Source organism: Elephantulus edwardii, unplaced genomic scaffold, assembly GCF_000299155.1.
Source record: "Elephantulus edwardii isolate Elephantulus edwardi_28Jun2011 unplaced genomic scaffold, EleEdw1.0 scaffold00007, whole genome shotgun sequence".
Lineage (NCBI taxonomy): Eukaryota > Metazoa > Chordata > Mammalia > Macroscelidea > Macroscelididae > Elephantulus > Elephantulus edwardii.
Genome location: NW_006399757.1, coordinates 35,432,625 through 35,450,003, shown reverse-complemented (window position 1 = coordinate 35,450,003; position 17,379 = coordinate 35,432,625). Strand labels below are relative to the sequence as shown.

At 42.4% G+C, this 17,379-nt stretch overlaps 2 pseudogenes; both read right to left on the bottom strand.

Annotated features, from left to right (window-relative positions):
• Positions 1–5,937: 5,937 nt before the first annotated feature.
• On the bottom strand, positions 5,938–7,024 carry LOC102851600 (annotated as a pseudogene).
• Positions 7,025–11,692: 4,668 nt separating this feature from the next.
• On the bottom strand, positions 11,693–12,323 carry LOC102851183 (annotated as a pseudogene).
• Between the last annotated feature and the right edge of the window lie 5,056 nt (positions 12,324–17,379).

Sequence of the window (17,379 nt, the reverse complement as noted above, 5' to 3'; positions counted from 1 at the left end):
AACCCTGGACCGCTAGTAAACTTATCTCTATGCTTTCCCTAAATCTAGATATGTCATGTAAGTGAAGTCATAAATATTTGTCCTTTGATGTCCTCATGGGGTATTTGTGAGGATTTCATATAAGGATTTAGAAGACTACAATATGTGTTAATCATTGTTGTTGTTAAGATTGTAATGTTCTCCAAGCAATGTAATCTGTTAATTGTTGTTGTCGTTATGTATCTACTGTCAGGTTGGAACTGACTCATAGCAGACCCTCTAGTGGATTTTCAGAGACAGGTAATTGCACAAAAGGAGATTGTCCTTCTTTCTCCCACAGTGCAGATGGGGATTTGAGACCTTTGGGTTGGCAGTACAGCTTCTTACCTCTAGGCCATTAGAGTTTCTTACATATTAAGAGGATGTTAGTGGAAAATTTGATCTTGAATGTCATTTTCTCTCACTTTTGCCAGCATATTTTGGTGATGGTATACAGAATTTCTTTTGCAGATAGTGTCCACATTTTAAAAAGCATAACTTTCCCCCCACCCCCCTTTTACGCTGGTTTGCATACAAAGGGATATGTGATTAGGTATTATTATCATGACAGAAGTCCAGATCAAAGGCTGCATAGTGGAGTGGACCTGGGGGAGGGATTGTAAAACAATGAAAGAATTTTTTTTTACTTTTCAAAGAGAAGAGTGAACTGGTCGGGGGAGGGGTGGGCAGGGAGAAAAGTACAACAATGAATGAATGGAAATCCAAAGTCTGTAAATTTTCATTAAAATTAATAAAAAAAAATTGAGAAAAAAAGTTCATATACATTATGTTTCACACTATCCTTCATTCACATTGTGTTTTGTACAATCATTCTCATTCATTATGTTTTGTAGAGTCAATCACTATTGAACTATGCTGACCATTACCCTGTCTTTCCAGTTCCCTACTGGATCTTTCCCATTTCCTTTACCTCTCCTGCCTCCACCTGCCAAATTATGTGACCCTATGTTTTCCCCCTTGCCCACCATCAACCCTCTGTTCCCATCCTTCCACCCTTGGATCCCCATTCACATTTTACTAGTTATCCTTCTGTTTTTACATAATAGTCCCATGCAGTATTTATCCTTATGAGACTAAGGTAGTTCCCTCAGCATAGTGTCTTCCAGTCTTTCCCAAGTAATGTAGTAATTTTCAATATTGTTGTTCCTAAGTGATGTGTAGTATTCCATCTTGTGAATGTACCACAATTTCTCAATCCATTTGATTGTGGTTGAACATTTGGTCTGCTTCCATGTCGTTGTGATGGTGAATAATGCTGCTATGAACATTGGTATACAAATATCCATTTGTGTCTCAGTTCTAATTTCCTTGGGTATATTCCAAGCAGTGGAATATCTGGATCATATGGAATTCACATGTTCAGCTTTTTGAGGAAATGCCAAACTGCCTTCCAGAGTAGTACCACTTTACAATCCCACCAACAGTGTATGAGAGTTCTCACCTCTCCACAACCTCTCTAACATTTATTACTTGCTGTCATGTTGAACTTTGTCACTGCTACTGTGGTGAGATGGTATCTTATTGTGGTTTTGATTTGGATCTGTCTTATTGCCAGTGATTTTGAACATTTCTTCATGTGTCTGTTAACCATTTGAATGTCTTCCTCTGTGACAAGACTTTTCATGTCTCTTGCCCATTTTGTAAAAGGATTGTCAGTGTTTCTCTTGTGAACACCCTATTATTGTCTGTTATGTGACATACCAACCCTCATTGCCCTAGTCACTGTATCAATCCATCTTATCTGGGTTCTTCCTTTCCTGTGCTATCCCTCCACCCTTCTGAGCATGATGTCCTTCTCCAAAGACCAATCCCTCCTGGCCATGTTCCCAAAGTACGCGAAACAGCTTCAAAATCCTAGCCTTCAAGAAGAAACTTGGTTTCACCCTCTCCAAGACAGACCTATTTGTTTTCTTGGCAGTCAGGATTCTGTAAACTTTTGTTATGAGGCCCTTGTCTGATATGGTGTTGCCAAATGTTTTTTCCCAGTCAGTAGCTTTTCTTTTAGCTTCCACATTTTTAATTTGAGCCTCTTTGTGAATTGGGACTGAGTCAGGAGATTTGGAACCCCTTGTGGAGTGGGGTGCTTACCCTTGCTTCTGAGAGTGGGAAGTGCTCCACTTCCAAACTCCCATTTTGGGGATAAGTCCGTTCCCACCACAGTTTCATACATTAGGGCTGTGGCTGGGCCTCCATAATGACAACTTAGCAACTAAAGGGTGGGCTGGTGAATCCAACTCCCAGTGAAAAAATTCAGGCACACAGGGTTATTGGATTCATTTAACCAGTTATTTGGGTGACCACCAATGAATGGGTTTTGGGTTGGCAGCCTACCTCCTTACCACTAAGGCACCAGAGCTCCTCAGTGTGTGATTCTTAAGATCAGATTTTGTTCTCTCCCTGGGTAGATAGAGTTCAACATGGCTGTGTTTCCAGTTGGCACAAATAAGCTTCACATCTTGAATAGACTCACAGGCATTTTTAAAGAGCCCATGTGTGGGTGAGACTAGCTGATAAGCTCTGTACCTGCCAGCTTGCACTACACAGGTACACATGGATTTAATGGGTTTTTTCTCCCTAATCTGTGATGAGCAATTACATGGGCTTCATCAGATCTTTGATGTGGTGGAGGGAGCAGGTGAAATCGGGCACTGTGTTGGTGAGAAGGCACAATGAGATCTGTGTGTACCTTGCCTATTGGGTAATCCAGCCCTGCCCCTGTGCCAGTACTTGCAGTACCCACTGAGGGGGGTGCTAATCTCCTCCTCATTTAAAGCTGTGACCTGTGGATGGTGTGCAGGCACCATGTGAACACAGGAATCAAGTGTCATGAACACCTTCAGTTGGTTGCTGTAGCAAGAGCTTAAAGAAGGAAGGGTGATGTAAAAAGTGACATGTTGGCCAAGGAGTGGGAACCAGTGCCAGACAGGGTGTCCTAATGTCTGAGGTCACACTGACCTGCCTGGTAGGCCTGGGTCCCACTCCACTCTCGGAGCCCGGAGCCCAGAGGCTGGGCCCGGGTGTCCAGCCCATGCCTGCTTTGCCCACTGTGGAATCTTGGCCACGTTTTGGCACCAGCAAAGAGCTCTCTCTTGCCTGGCAGCCATGAGGTGGTAGACACACCTCAGAAGTGTGGGGGCAACTGTTCTATCCTTCCAAGTGTATTTACTGCAAAACTCTGCCACTCTCCACCCAGCAACAAGGGAAGTGACGCCTTGGGAGCTTAAGGGCATGAAGTGCAAATTAGAGGCAGGAGTTTATTTTCAACTAAACCTTCTAAATTGTCACTGTCGCTGCGTGGAGACTTTTACCCAGCATGTTCTAGGCCACTGGCTTGCATCATTGGTTGGTTAGTAAGCTCGCCTTTTCCTCGCATGGGGGAGGCGTGGGTACCTGGTGTGAGCTGGATGTGGGATGTCCATTGATGGAGTTATTTCTAGGGTAATTATTTTTCTACAGGAAAATATTTCTCATGTCAGGAGGAGATTTGAGCGCCCTACATTTCTAATGTGTTTCGCCTGCAGCAGGCAATGATTGCTAGCTGGGACCTGGTGAGGAGATGTGGATGGACTGGAGGGACGACTGTGCTCAACTCCCCAGGGCTCCAGGCTGGCGCTACCTGTGCACTTGGCCTTTGCAGTTTTCAAATTTCGACCTGGGAAAAGCAACACTGAAAACTTTTATTCTGAATTTTGAGACAAGCCTAAGTGAAAAAACAAAGATCTTTTATTTAGCACACTTCTCACTCTATACACAGTGAGGAGAACTTCTCTAAAGAAATGGTTTTCACAAATCAATAGCAAGTACCAGGAATGAGGGCTTGAGTGGGCTTCCCTCCTGCTTTTCTCTAACTCTTTCACTCTGGTGGGAATGCTTTTTAAAAAGTATTATTTTATATAGATATGTTAACTCAGATTTTCATTTTATTTATACAACAAAACAGCCGAGGTTCTTGTGTTTCTATTAACATCAAGTTATAGCTTGGTAGTAAAACTGATTACATAGGATGAATCATTCAGGCCCTTCCATTCTCTCCATTGGACACAGAAGGCATTACCTTGTCCCTTTATTCGTAAGGTTTCTGTGCTGTATACATCCTGTGTTATCTCCACAGGGTTCACATCTACCAACAGGCTGTCTCACAAAGACATGTTCCTGTTAGTTAGTAGCTCACTGACGTTTCTCTCTGGTAGGAGTTCAGATGTGAGTGACATTCCCTTCTGAGTTCTTTTTGAGACTCGATGCATATAGTGTTTCTCTTGATTATGTGTTCTGTGGGGGGCAGTGAGCTTTGTCTCCTGGATGAAACCTTTAACACATAACCTACATTTATGGAGTTCCTCCCCAGTGTGAATTTTCTGATGGGCAGTGAGGAATTCTCCTGGATGCACATGTAGGGTTTGTCGTCAGTAGAAGTATGTGGGTGTCCAATGAGCTTTCTCTTCTGTAAAAAACCTTTCCCACGTTTATCACATTTGAAGAGTTTCTCTCCACTGTGTGTTCGCTGATGGGAGAGTGAGGTCTCTCTTCCCGATGAAGCCTTTACCACATTCCTTGCACACATAGGGTCTCTTTTCAATATGAGTTAGCTGGCGTGCAGTAAGTTTTGTCTTCCGGATGAAGCCTTTACTGCATTAATGGTGGTAGCACCTTCATTGATTATGAAGATTGAGGGTAATATTTCTATAAAGGGAAGGAGAAAGTTTGTTTTTATTAGAAATCCACAAGATGGGGAAGAAATGTTTCCCATTGACATATGCAAAAACTATACATGTTAAAGCCTGATGTGATTCATTCTCCAGACTTGCTTTCCCAAGACTTTGGAAACGTCAAGCTCTTGGGGGAAGGTTCAGAAATAACACTTTTGGAGGCAAGCAGAGACTTGAGAGCGGGGAGTGGGCATGGGGTAGGAGCTGAGAGGAATAGTCCTGGTGCTGTAAGCTTCCAGGGTGGGGGCAGAGAGCAGGCAGCAATCCAAGTTTGTAGGAGCTGTGCACAGGAGTTCACGGGAGAGCAGGTCTCCAGGCCTTGGCAAAGAAACAGCTGACAGTAGAAATCGAGCTTTATATTTTTAATAATAGGGTCAGGGTGGGGTGGAGGGGTGCCAGTTGAGACCCATCGTTGTTTTTTCCCCCCCTCCCCATCCCTGCTTCCAACAGATTGTTGAAAGAAGAGCTATGATGTTTGTGATGGCACAAATGTTAAACACGTAGCTGCTAAAGCAAAGGTTGATGGGTTTGCTTTTTATTTTTTTATATTACTTTAAATTTATTTTAATGAAAGTTTACAGAGACCTTGGATTTCCATTCATTTATTGTTGCATTTTCCCACCTGCCCACCCCTCCTCCCCCAAGTCGCTTTTCATTGTTAGCCAATCCCTCCCTCTTTCTTTTTAAAAATATTCTTTATCCCATAAGGAAAAATATTTTATAAGGCTATTGTTGTAGAGCGAGTATGAGGATCCAAGGGGGGGGGAAGGAGGAAGCAGTGGGGTGAGCATAAGGGGGGGAGCGGAGGGTTAATCATAGGGTAGGTGAAGAAAATAGGAAAGATCTGGTATGAAAATCAACATATGGGAGCTTTTTTAAACTTTTTTCTTTTTTTACTGTCTTCAAAATATTTTATTACAAAACACAGTGCAGGGTTCGAAGGATGTTTTCCAACCCTCTCTAACACATGCATTGCTGACTGAAGCACTGACACCCACTTCAAACCCTGAAAGTTGTGGAGACAACTCGTCCTGGATAGTGGAATGGAGACGGTGAGCTGCCGGGGGTGGCCGAGGCAGCCCACTGCTCTCTCCAGGGGAGAAGCCCATGGCCAAGGCTGAAGGCCCAGGAGTCAAGACCACAAGCCACACGGAGAGAGCAGCACAGGCTGCCCGCCTGAAAGCACAGGTCGCTACTTCTTATTCCGGGGCTTCAGCTCCTCAGCGGCATTCCACAGGATAATGTAGTTCTTCTGGGGGTTGTAGAATTCGTGTTCGCTGGACCAGTCATAGCTGGATGCGTAGGCAAATATGTTTCCATTGTGATTGAAGCAGCAGGCTGATATGGGCTGGTCTAGCCGTTCCAATGTCTTTAGCTTTGTTCTGGCATCTTTGTCCCAAAAGTTGAACCTGCTATCAGACCCCACTATAGCCAGAGTGCCGTGGACAGGGTGGAATGCGATGCTATTGACCACAGAGATAATCCTGGGGTGCTGTAGTATTGGTTCCACTGGATCGGTGGCATTTGAAGGTAAAGTTATCTTTGGCAGGATTTAGGGGATTGATGTAGTGGATAGCAACTCTGCCCTCGATACTCTCCAGGGCAAAGCCGGTTGGCTTGTTCTGTTTGCCTTTGAAAATAGCCACACACTGATGCTGGTGCTTCAGTGGCAACTCTATCCTCTGGAACTCAGACGGCTGCTTCTCCAGCCCCCTCTCCGCCGTTGCCACCACAGCCATGGGGTAAATCCCGTCTGCACAGTAACATCTTTCTGGGAGCTGCAAAATCATCACAGGATTTGATGACCGTGTGTCTCCAAACTTGAGCGTCTTGTCCCAGCTCCCAGTCATCCCGCAGCTGTAATTTGGTGCTTTGATCCAACGTGTGGTTTTAACAGGAGCATCACGCTGAGCGATCTGTTATTGCCTGGTTGCTGTTGAGGTCCCACATTTTGGAGGTTTTGTCACAAGATGCTGTCAATACTTTGCTCCCATCATCTCTCCAGTAGACATCAAGAACCGGCCCTGTGCGCATCTGCTGGGCTTTCGAGATTGTCTGTCCACTGTCTTGAACCTCCCAACAGCGAACATCATTAGCCCAAGATCCTGCAATAAGAAAGTTCCCCGGCAAGGTGGGTGGGCTAAAAGACAGGCAGCCAATGCTGTTATCAGGAGAAGATGTGACTTCAATGTCCTTCACAGGGTTGTGATTGTGCTTGTGCTGCCAAACATGCTGGGCCCACCAGTTGCAAAGACCGATGTTGTTCCAAACGGACTCATTTTGATCCTGAGAGGCGCGCCGTGGTGGGCAGCCGGCAGTGGGGGGCTGGACGGGCCGGGCAGCCGGCGACCCTGCTCTCTGCGAGGTTGACGGGCCACCGGCTGGACTGCGAGAGCCTGCGGGCTCCCCACGCCGGGACCAGAAATGGCTGCACTACCGCGAGGACACCATGCATGCGCCTGTCTGTGAGCTTTTACATAAACCAGTACATAAGGAATATTTCATTTTTTAAAAAATATTCCTCCTCCATTTTCCTTCATTGACCTTATGTTTCATACAATCATTCCCATACAGTGTGTTCTATAAAATTAATCACCACTGGACTATGCCCACCATTACTTGGTCTTTCAGGTCTCCACTGGAAAGCATTATGCTGAGTGAAGGAACTCAATTTCATAAGGACAAATACTACATAAGACTATTCTTTTAGAAATAGAAGGATAACTAGTAAAAAGTATATGGGAACCCAAGGGGTGTAGAGGGGGAAGCAGAGGAGTGAGGATAGGTAGAGGTGCACAATTTGGTGGAGGGAGGGGGTAAAAGAAATGGGCAAGGTTGATGGTTTTAACACCCTTAGCAGCTCCACAGGGCAAAACTCTGGGCACCTTACCCCCTAAAGATTGTTGTTATGCACTGGAACTGACTGGTAGCTGACCCTCCAACAGGTTTTCAGAGGCAATAAATCACATGGGAGGAGATTGTCTATCTTTTCCCCACAAAGCAGCTAGTGTATTTGGACCATGTGCCTTTGGGCTGGCAGCACAACTCCTTACACTAAACCACCAGAGCTCCCTTCCCTGACGATTACAGCCTCTAGAATTCATGGGGAAGCTCTGTGCTGTCACATGACAGTTGACTTGACAGCACCTAACAACATCACCCTGAGCTAGGGATCTTCAGAAACATACCATAAAATTCTTTGAATATAGAAACACATTTCTGTGAAGTTTAACTTTATTCTTAAAATAAAAATAACTTCCAGAATATGTTTTTGAAATCAGAGGAGTATTTTCCTTAATATACTGGGGTGCAGGACAAATCATATGCTGTACCCCCAATATATAAAACTGGAACAACATGAAACTCTCTCTGCTGGTAATTGAAGGTGATGCCAATTCCTTTTTTTCTCAGGTATCTTGGGAGCAGCATACACAGGGTTTATGCAAATGGTTAAATAAGCAGCTTATAAAGGAAAGCTTGATAGTACAGGTCTACCTAGAAGCATCTGGAAAGAAAGTACTGATAGTCTACTTCCTAAAGAACAGGGTCATTTACTACTACGTTCTATATAGTTGTACTATGGCATACATGGGGTTGTCAGGAGTTGCCATCAACTTGATGGCAACTGTTGGGCTTGGTTGTAGTTTGGTTTCTTTGTTTGTTTCTGGACGGCTAAATCCTGTCTTCAGTTTGTTTTCGTAGCTATCTTCCAAGTGACTTCTGAGATTTGTCCTGAGGAGAAAAGAGAAAAGGTGGGGCGGGGGAAGCCTACATATGAATATTTCATTGGAAAGGAAGCAGAAGAAATTTAGCCATTGATTCCTGTCTCTCACTGATTAAAAGTTTGTCCCATAAGGTGTTAACTTCTCCACACTTCCATGTTTCACATGCATGGTGGCAGATGGGCTTTCATGACATCCTACACTCCTTTGTTGAAGAGGATACCCCAGGACAAGAAGCAGGAAACATCAAGTACAGATAATGTGTGTCCTTTGTACCTGTATGAACTTGCTGCTGTCGTGAAGATCTCTTCACCTGCTGGAATGGAGACAGATGAAGGTGAGAATACATGAAGTGGCATCTGATACATATTCATCCACTCAACAAAAAAATTACAGCAAACCTACTATTATGATCACTGTGTAGGTCACCACTACCACCCGTCTGGCAGTTTGTTGGACTGTAGGGGCTTGTGTGTTATTGGAAGCTATGCTACTGGTATTTCAAATATGAGTGGGGTGATCTATGATAAACAGGTTTCAGTAGAACTTTCACACCAAGACAGACTAGGAAGAAAGGCCTGGAAATGTTTTCATGAAAATTGGCCAGTAAACCCCCTTGGGGGTCATAAGAGACTATCATTTGACACACTGCTGGAAGAGGAACCTCTAGCCTGGAAGGTACTACATTAACTGAGTTCATATGCCCACAGTCATGATGATGACTCAGGAGTAGGCAGAATTCATTTTATCATATTTAGTGTTGCCATGAGTTAGGCCAGCTTGACAGGAGTTGACAAGCAATAGCACTTTTTGCCAGGTAAGGTGATGAGTTAGCCATGACCAAGCAGGTGTAACCTTTATCCTTAATCTTGGGGTTGCTGTGAACTTTAAAGATGATAGTAATTAATGTAAGATGCTATGCTACACATGGAGAAGGATCTTTCCCCCACCTCTTCACTTCCACAGAACCGACCTGTGTTGCTCTCTGGGACATAGTTTTTCTATTAAAACTCTCTTTGCTTTCACCTTCACTCCTGTCTCTTCACCTTTCCTCTCCACCATGTACTCTACCCTGGGCTCAGCCTACCTGGTACTGTTTCTGGACAGGACAGAACCAAGCCCCAAACAAGGGATTCATCCACAACTGACCTTCCATTGTCTCCCACCCAGTTCAATTCTTTGACCAGGAAAGGGAGGCTGAAACAGGGCATTCATCTTACATAGCATTTTCCCTGAAAGCGCTCTGAATGAATATGCCTGATAAAATAGACTGAAACAATTCAGGTTTATTAAGGCATCTCTTTAATAAGCATATAAACATGGCTGCCATGTATGTTCCAGAGAGCTCTTGTGGTAAGAAAGATGCGCTGCAATCCTGAATGCACCAGTTGCTCTGTGGGAGAAGGAAGGGCAATCTCCTCCCGAGTGATTACCTGCCGTGAAAACCTGCCAGAGGGTCAGCTATGTATGGGTCAGTTCTGACTCAACGGGACACAACAGCAATGACAGCAAGGCAAGCAATTGCTTATTATGCATCAGAGAGCTGGACAATGACCAAAGATGACAGAAGAATTGATGCCTTTGAGTTCTGGAGAAAAGTATTGAAGATACTATGGACTACCAAGAAAACTAACAGGTCTGTCATAGAGAGGGTGAAACCAAGCTGCTTGGTGGCAAGGATTTTAAGACTCTCTCACATGCTGTGGAAATGTAGCCAGGAGGGATCAGCCTTTGGAGAAGGATATCATGCTTGTAAGGGTTGAGGTACAGCACAGGAGAGGAAGATTCTGGATAAGATGAATTGACACAATAACTGAGGTAATGAGGGTGGGTCTATCAGAGACAGTGAGATTTGCTCAGAGCAGGATTCAGAGCTAGATTGTGTCCAGGGTAGCTATGGGTCATAGTCAACCTGACGGCACATAACAACAAAAAGAACAAAACAAACATGCAGTAGTGCTGTTATTTGTTTCATTTTGTGGAATTGCTAAAAGTGGATAATGTGGGAGCTACCTCCAGAGAATTCTCTCCAAGATCTGCTCACAAATCAGGACACAAAATATTTGCACTGCTCTTTAAGTAATACATACTTACTGTGTTCTTTCGGTTGTGGGGTTTTTTTTTGGGGTTTTTTTTTATACTTATCCTTTTAAATACTACTAGCAGGATCACCCATGGTAGACAAGTTTCAGACCTCCAGAGCTTTTAGACTAAGATAAACTGGGAAGAAAGACCTGGAAATTGGCAGAAATTGGACCAGAGAAAAGCATGTGAATCACAGAGGAAGACTGAATGATACAGTGTCACAAGATGAACCTCTCAGGTTGGGACAAACAGAACTGCTTCCTAAGAGCAGAGTTAACCTTGATGATGTGCACTGAATAAAGCTTTAGGGACCTTTATTTACTGACGTGGTGGGACTAAAAAAAAAATATAAAGATAAGAAAAACTGCAAACATTCATTGATAATTGGAATGTGGAATGTATGGAGTACAAATCTATGCAAATTGGGAGCAGTAAAACCTGAAACGGGATGCCTAAAAGTGGAAAAAAATAGAATGCATAATAGCATAGGCACTAGTGACTTGAAATAAAGTGTTAGTGACTATTTTGAACAGGACAATCATATAGTTTATTATGTCAGGAATGAACAATTGAAGAAAAGTGGTGTCAGCTATGGGTCAGTTCCAAGTCAACGGTACACGACAACAACAACAACAACAACAACAACAACGACTTAAATAAAAATGTTAAATCAACTAGCTTATTTTTACCTTTTAAGTGTAAAAATTATATATAGGGCTTGCATTATCATTTTATTGGACAAACAGATCTCATTTGTCTTCTTATTTTTTTTAATATACATACTTTTATTACAAAACTTTTAAAAAACCAAAATGCAACATCCTAAAAACCCCAAAATTTACTATGGATACTAATTTCCTAGGAGTTTGCTGTGCTACCTACCACACACAAGAAATTAAAGAACCATTAAATATTTAGAAACATTCAACATCAGAAGCTTTAAAATCTAACTGTATGTAGTAGCCTCTCAGAAAGCTACAAGCTGCATTTTACAAAAGCATTTCTCTAAGAATCTTTATCACCTATACAAAATTCTGTACAGTTTTTATACTGAAGCTAATATTGAGCTGCACTTGAATTCACATTCTTAGCTAACAATTGCCTGAGCACACACGCATACTCCACACCTAAGACAGCCATTTATTCTTCATCTTCATCCTCTTCCTCCTCATCTTCATCTTCTTCTTCCTCTTCCTCCTCCTCATTTCCTGGTTCACTCTTCTTCTTTGAGCCTGTTGGTCTGCCAGGACCTTTCTTCCCTGCTTCACTTTTGCCCTTGGCACGATATGCAGCAATATCCTTCTCATATTTCTCTTTTAGCTTGGCTGCTTTCTGTTCATAGGGTTGTTTATCTTTGGCTGATTGTTCATACCACATTTCACCCAACTTCTTTGCAGTATCCCCAATGGACAGCCCTGGGTGTTCACTTTTGATCTTTGGACGATGTTCAGAACAAAACAGGAAGAAGGCAGATGGTGGCCTTTTGGGAGCATTTGGATCTTTTTTCTTTCCTTTCTTATCCCCTTTGGGAGGGCACATAATTTTTCATCTCCCTGTCATAGCGTGCTTTGTCAGTTTTTGCCATACCTTCAAACTTAGACTTTTCCTTTGCAGACATGGTCTTCCATCTCTCCGAGCACTTCTTGGAGAACTCGGCGAAGTTGACTGACGAGTCGGGATGTTTCTTCTTGTGCTCCTCTCGGCAGGTCTGCACAAAGAAGGCGTACGAGGACATTTTGCCCCTCGGTTTGTTGGGGTCTCCTTTGCCCATCCTGAGACTCGGTGCCTGCTGTAAACCAAGGAGCTTTTCCTGAGAGTCCCACGAAGCGATCTGACCCGACCGGGACCCTTCCTTCCAAGGGCTCCGGTGTGAACTGGTTTATCGCTAACGCAATCGTGAGCCTCTTGTTTTGCAGAACTCTCCGCGCCGCAGTAACTTGACCTCATTTGTCTTCTCAAAGAAGCAATGTAGTACATTGTACTGAAAGGGATCATTCTCTGGATGAGTGATTAGATGCCATCGAGTAGTTTTTAGCTCATCGTGACCCCAGAGTACAACAGAAGGAAATGCTTCCCCATCCTGCACCATCCTGACAATTACTGTCATGTTTAAGTCCATTTTTGTAGTCACTGTAGTCCAGGTCATTGAAGGTCTTCTTTTCATGACCCTCTGTTTTGCCAAACATGCTCTGTACCCAACCTGATAGATACACAGATCCAGAATTTTCAAGGCACAAATGAACAGCCATTCTTGAAATCTGATGCATAATGATGGTCTCAGCCAGCAGCAGTGGGGCAAACATTTGGCATCATCTAACACTAAACTCCTGGGAATGTGCAAAGATGCCAGGCACACAGGCACTACCGGGCCAGCCTTCCTGCTTGCAGACCAGACCTTCCTCCCGAGGGACTGACCTTTGTCCTAGAAACTCTGAGTACTCTTGCATCTCTTGACCTGATGGAAAGTCTTGCCTCAGACTCCAGACTTTCCATCAGCAGATCTCCTTCTGCCCCATGGGGAAGAGATGCAGTGGGTAAGGTGCGTGGTAAGGTTAGGGGATTAATGAATCTGAAACTTGATGCCTTGTCTTTTCCAAATATTGTGCTGATAGATATCAGCATTGTGCATGGTGTTTTATATTTTATAAGACACCTTCTGACTTTTGTTTTTAAACAAAGATGCTTCTAAGCATCTTAACTGATAATCCTGAGAGAGGGGCAAAAAATTAGCGTTAACATAATTATTACACAGACTGGAAAACCAAGATCTGGAATGTTGCCCACCTTTACCCATTTATCTCAGACAATATAAGGCAATTCATTGGGCACATATCCGGTTTCTATGTCAACTTGACAGTGGCTTTGCCCAGTGAAAATTTGACAGAATGAATATTTGTGTTTTAAAAAAGACTTTTTAGTTATTATTTGTTTGAAAGTATGTAGACCATGAATGCATTTTTGAAAATCACACTTTTATTCCATTTACAAATGGTGGCAATATCCATTAGTTGACTTAATATCTGTAATGACCTTATGTGGTGGCTTTTATTATTTTTGATTTATAAATAAGAAAGTTTCAAGACTGGAAAGATGAGTAACTTACTCAATGTTAGCTAGATAATCAAAGTTATAAGTATAACATAATTCTTACCACAGTAAAATACTGCTGAAGATCATTTTAAATAGGGCTAGAACAATACATAGTTAAGGAATTGCCAGAAGTTCAAGCAGGATTTAGAACAGGCCATGGCACCAGGGATTATTGCTGATGTCAGATGGATTATAGCTGAAAGCAAAGAATACCAGAAGAATGTCTATTTAAACTTTATTGCCTAAGCAAAGGCATTTGCCTTTATATAACAAGTTATGGCTAACACTGAGAAGAATAGGAGTTCCAGAACACTTAATTGAGCTCATGGGAAAGCTATATCTAGACCAGGAGGCTGTTGTGTGAACAGAGCAAGGGAAAATTATGTGGTTTAAAATTAAGAAAGGTTGCGTTCTCTCTCCATAGCTATTCAATCTGGATGCTGAGCAAATTATTCAAGAAGCTGGACTCTATGAAGAGGATTGTGGCATCAGAATCAGAGGGAGACTCATCAGTAGTGTGCATTATGCAGATTACATAACCTTGCTTGCTGAAAGTGAGGAGGACTTGAAACACTTGTTGCAAAAGATCAAAGAATATAGCTTTCAATATGGATTACATCTCAATGTCAAGAAACAAAGATTCTTAGCACTGGACTAATAGGCGACATCATGAAAGATGGAGAAGAGATTGAAACTGTCAACTTCATCCCACTTGGACCCACAATCAACATCCTTGGTACCAGCAGTCAGGAAATCAGGAGACATATTGCACTGGGAAAGTCTGCGGTTAGGGACTTCTCCAAATTACTGAGTAGTAATCATGCCTGATTGAGGACTAAGGTGAAGGTGATTCAGGCCATTTCCTTTCTGATCACTTGCTATACATCTGAGAGCTGGGAAATGAATAGGGATGATGGAAGAATTGATGCCTTTGAGCTGTGGTTTTGGAGAACACTGCACATCCCAAGGACAGCCAAAAGAACAATCAAGTACATCTTGGAGAGGGTGCATCTAGAGTGCTCTTGGGAGACAAGGAGGATGAGGCTTCACCTCATATAGTTTGTCCATGTTGCTAGGAGGGTCTAAGCTTTGGAAAGGGACATGATAGAAAGATCAATAAAGGAAAGGAATACCCTCAACCAGGTGGATTGACACAGTGACTGCTGCAATGGCCTCTCATGTGTCAGGAAGTGTGAGGATGGTACAGGACAGGACAGGTTTCAGATCTGTTGTTCTTAGGGTCACTATGGGTTGTAATCAATTTAATAGTACCTAACAACAACAGTGACAGTTCTTCTCACAACTGAACCTAAGCTCTATTCACTTCCTATTGTTCATTCCTTTCCGTAGTAAATTATACATTGGAAAGAAAGGAGAGGAACAAAGTAGAGAAGAGTTTCTCAAACTTGGTTGGTTATAAAGAAATGCAGAAGTTAACATTTCTCCAATCCTCTTCTGAGAGTTAGAGGGGAGCTCTGAGGCTGGGAGCAGGTGCCTCAGGTGGTGCTTCTGGCTGGCTGAGACTGGCGAAAGTTGGATGGAAAGATGGATGGAGAGTACAGCAACCCTTTCACACACACACACCCCTCCCCCCCCCGGCTAATGAACGTATAATTTATACCTGCAGTTAGATGTCATGTAAATTTGCCATCATTTCGAAGTCTTTGGACTAAACTCTACTTGCAAAACATTCTTTATCACAGTCATCTTTACTTGTTACATGTGCATCTTTAGAATCATACTTAAGAACAAATCTTATTTGTATACTACCTGGGACTAAAAATTTGTTTCCTCCAAACTTGTCAATTTTTTCCTATGGAATTTTTCCCTTTGGATATGTGTTTTGAGTGGACCTCTGTAAAGGAAATTGTTCAGAAGCTGCTGATCATGGGACTTTGTATGCCATTCTTTATGCACAACTTTCTATCTAGTGTTTTCCTGTATGGAAACACCTAATCTAATTTAAACCTATCACTCTAAAAGGTCATTTTGTAGTCAAATTTTATGTGTATTTCACAGAGTTCTAAGACACACGATTCTTCTTAAAATAGCTATTAAATTGTTCCTTAAATATTTCCTGTCAAGGAACCTCAGACAAAGAAGATGCTCGGATCTCCAGCTGCATTGGGATTTTCTGTGAGCTTGTTAGAAATGCATAATCACAGATTGTCTCTCAGATCTGCATTTAAAAGAACCCCCAGGTGATTTACATGAGCACAACCAAGTGTTCTGGGATTTCCATTCTTTTCAATGTTATCTATAACTTGGTATGGTCCACATAGTCAAATGCCTTTGAGCAGTTGATAAAACACAAGTAAACATCTTTCTGGTATTCTTTGCTTTCTGCCAAGGTACACCTAACATTAGCAATGATAGACATTGTTCCATGGCCTCTTCTGAATTCAGCTTGAATTTTTGGAAGTTTCCAAAACTGTTGCAATGCTTTTGAATGATCTTCAGTATGACAATAATCTTTTGTATGACATTAATGATATCATTTTATAATTTCCATACATTGTTGGATCATATTTCTTCTTTTCAATGAGAACTACCACCAGATGCTCTGCTGGAGAAGGAAGGGCCATCTCTTCCTAGGTCAATCAGATCTGATTCAATGATACACAACAAGGAAAAAAAAGAGAACAAATATGGATCTTTTTCAGTCAGTTGGCCAGGTAAGTGTCCTCCAAATCTTTCTGGACAAGTGAGCACATCCAGGGCTGTACCTGTCTGCAGAAACATCTTGACTGGTGTTCCATCAACTCCTAGAGCCTATTTTTGCTGATACTTTCAGTTCAGCTTGGATGTCTTCCTTCAGTCTTTTATTATTGGTTCTCATCATACACTAGTTTCTAAAATGGTTCAATGTTTTCTCCTTTTTTTGGTACAGTGACTCTGTGTATTCGTTCCATCTTCTTTTGATATTTCCTGCATCACTCAGTATTTAGCCCATAGAATCTTTTAGTATTGCAACTCAAGTCCTGGCTTTTCTTTAGTACTTTCAGCTTGAGAAATACCTAGCATGTTCTTCTCTTTTGATTTTCTAACTAAAGGTAATTTTCTTTTTTTAAAAAAAAAACAATACTTTATCTTCTTGAGCTGTCCTTTGAATTTTTCTGTTCAATTGTTTTAACTCACCACTTATGCCTTTTGCTTTGTTAGGTGTCGTCGAGTATGACTTGTAGTGACCCTATGAACAAAAGATGTGACTTCTATTCTATCCTGTGCCATCCTCACATTTCCTGATACACCAGAGCCCATTGCGGCAGTCATCATGTCAATCCATCTGGTCGAGAGTCTTCCTCTCCTTAACCGATCCTCAACCCTTCCCAGCATCATGTCCCTCTCCAAGGAATAGCCCCTCCTTAGCAACATGCTCAAAGTATGTGAGGTGAATCATCATTCCTGCCTCCAGAGAACACTCTGGCTGCACCCTCTCCAAGACATATTTGTTTGTTCTTTTGGCAGTTCATGGGACGTTTAATACTCCAACACCACAGCTCAAAGGCATCAATTCTTCTTCTGTCATTCTAACTCATTGCCCAGCTCTCAGATGCACACAAAATGATTGGAAAGACTATGGTTTGAATCAAATGCACTTTAGTCCTCAAACTGAGATCATTACTGCTCAGTAATTTGGAGAATGTTCCAAACTGCAAACTTTCCCAGTGCAATGTGTCTCCTTATTTCCTGACTGTTGGTACCAAGGGTGTTAGATGCCTTTTGCTTTGGTTTCT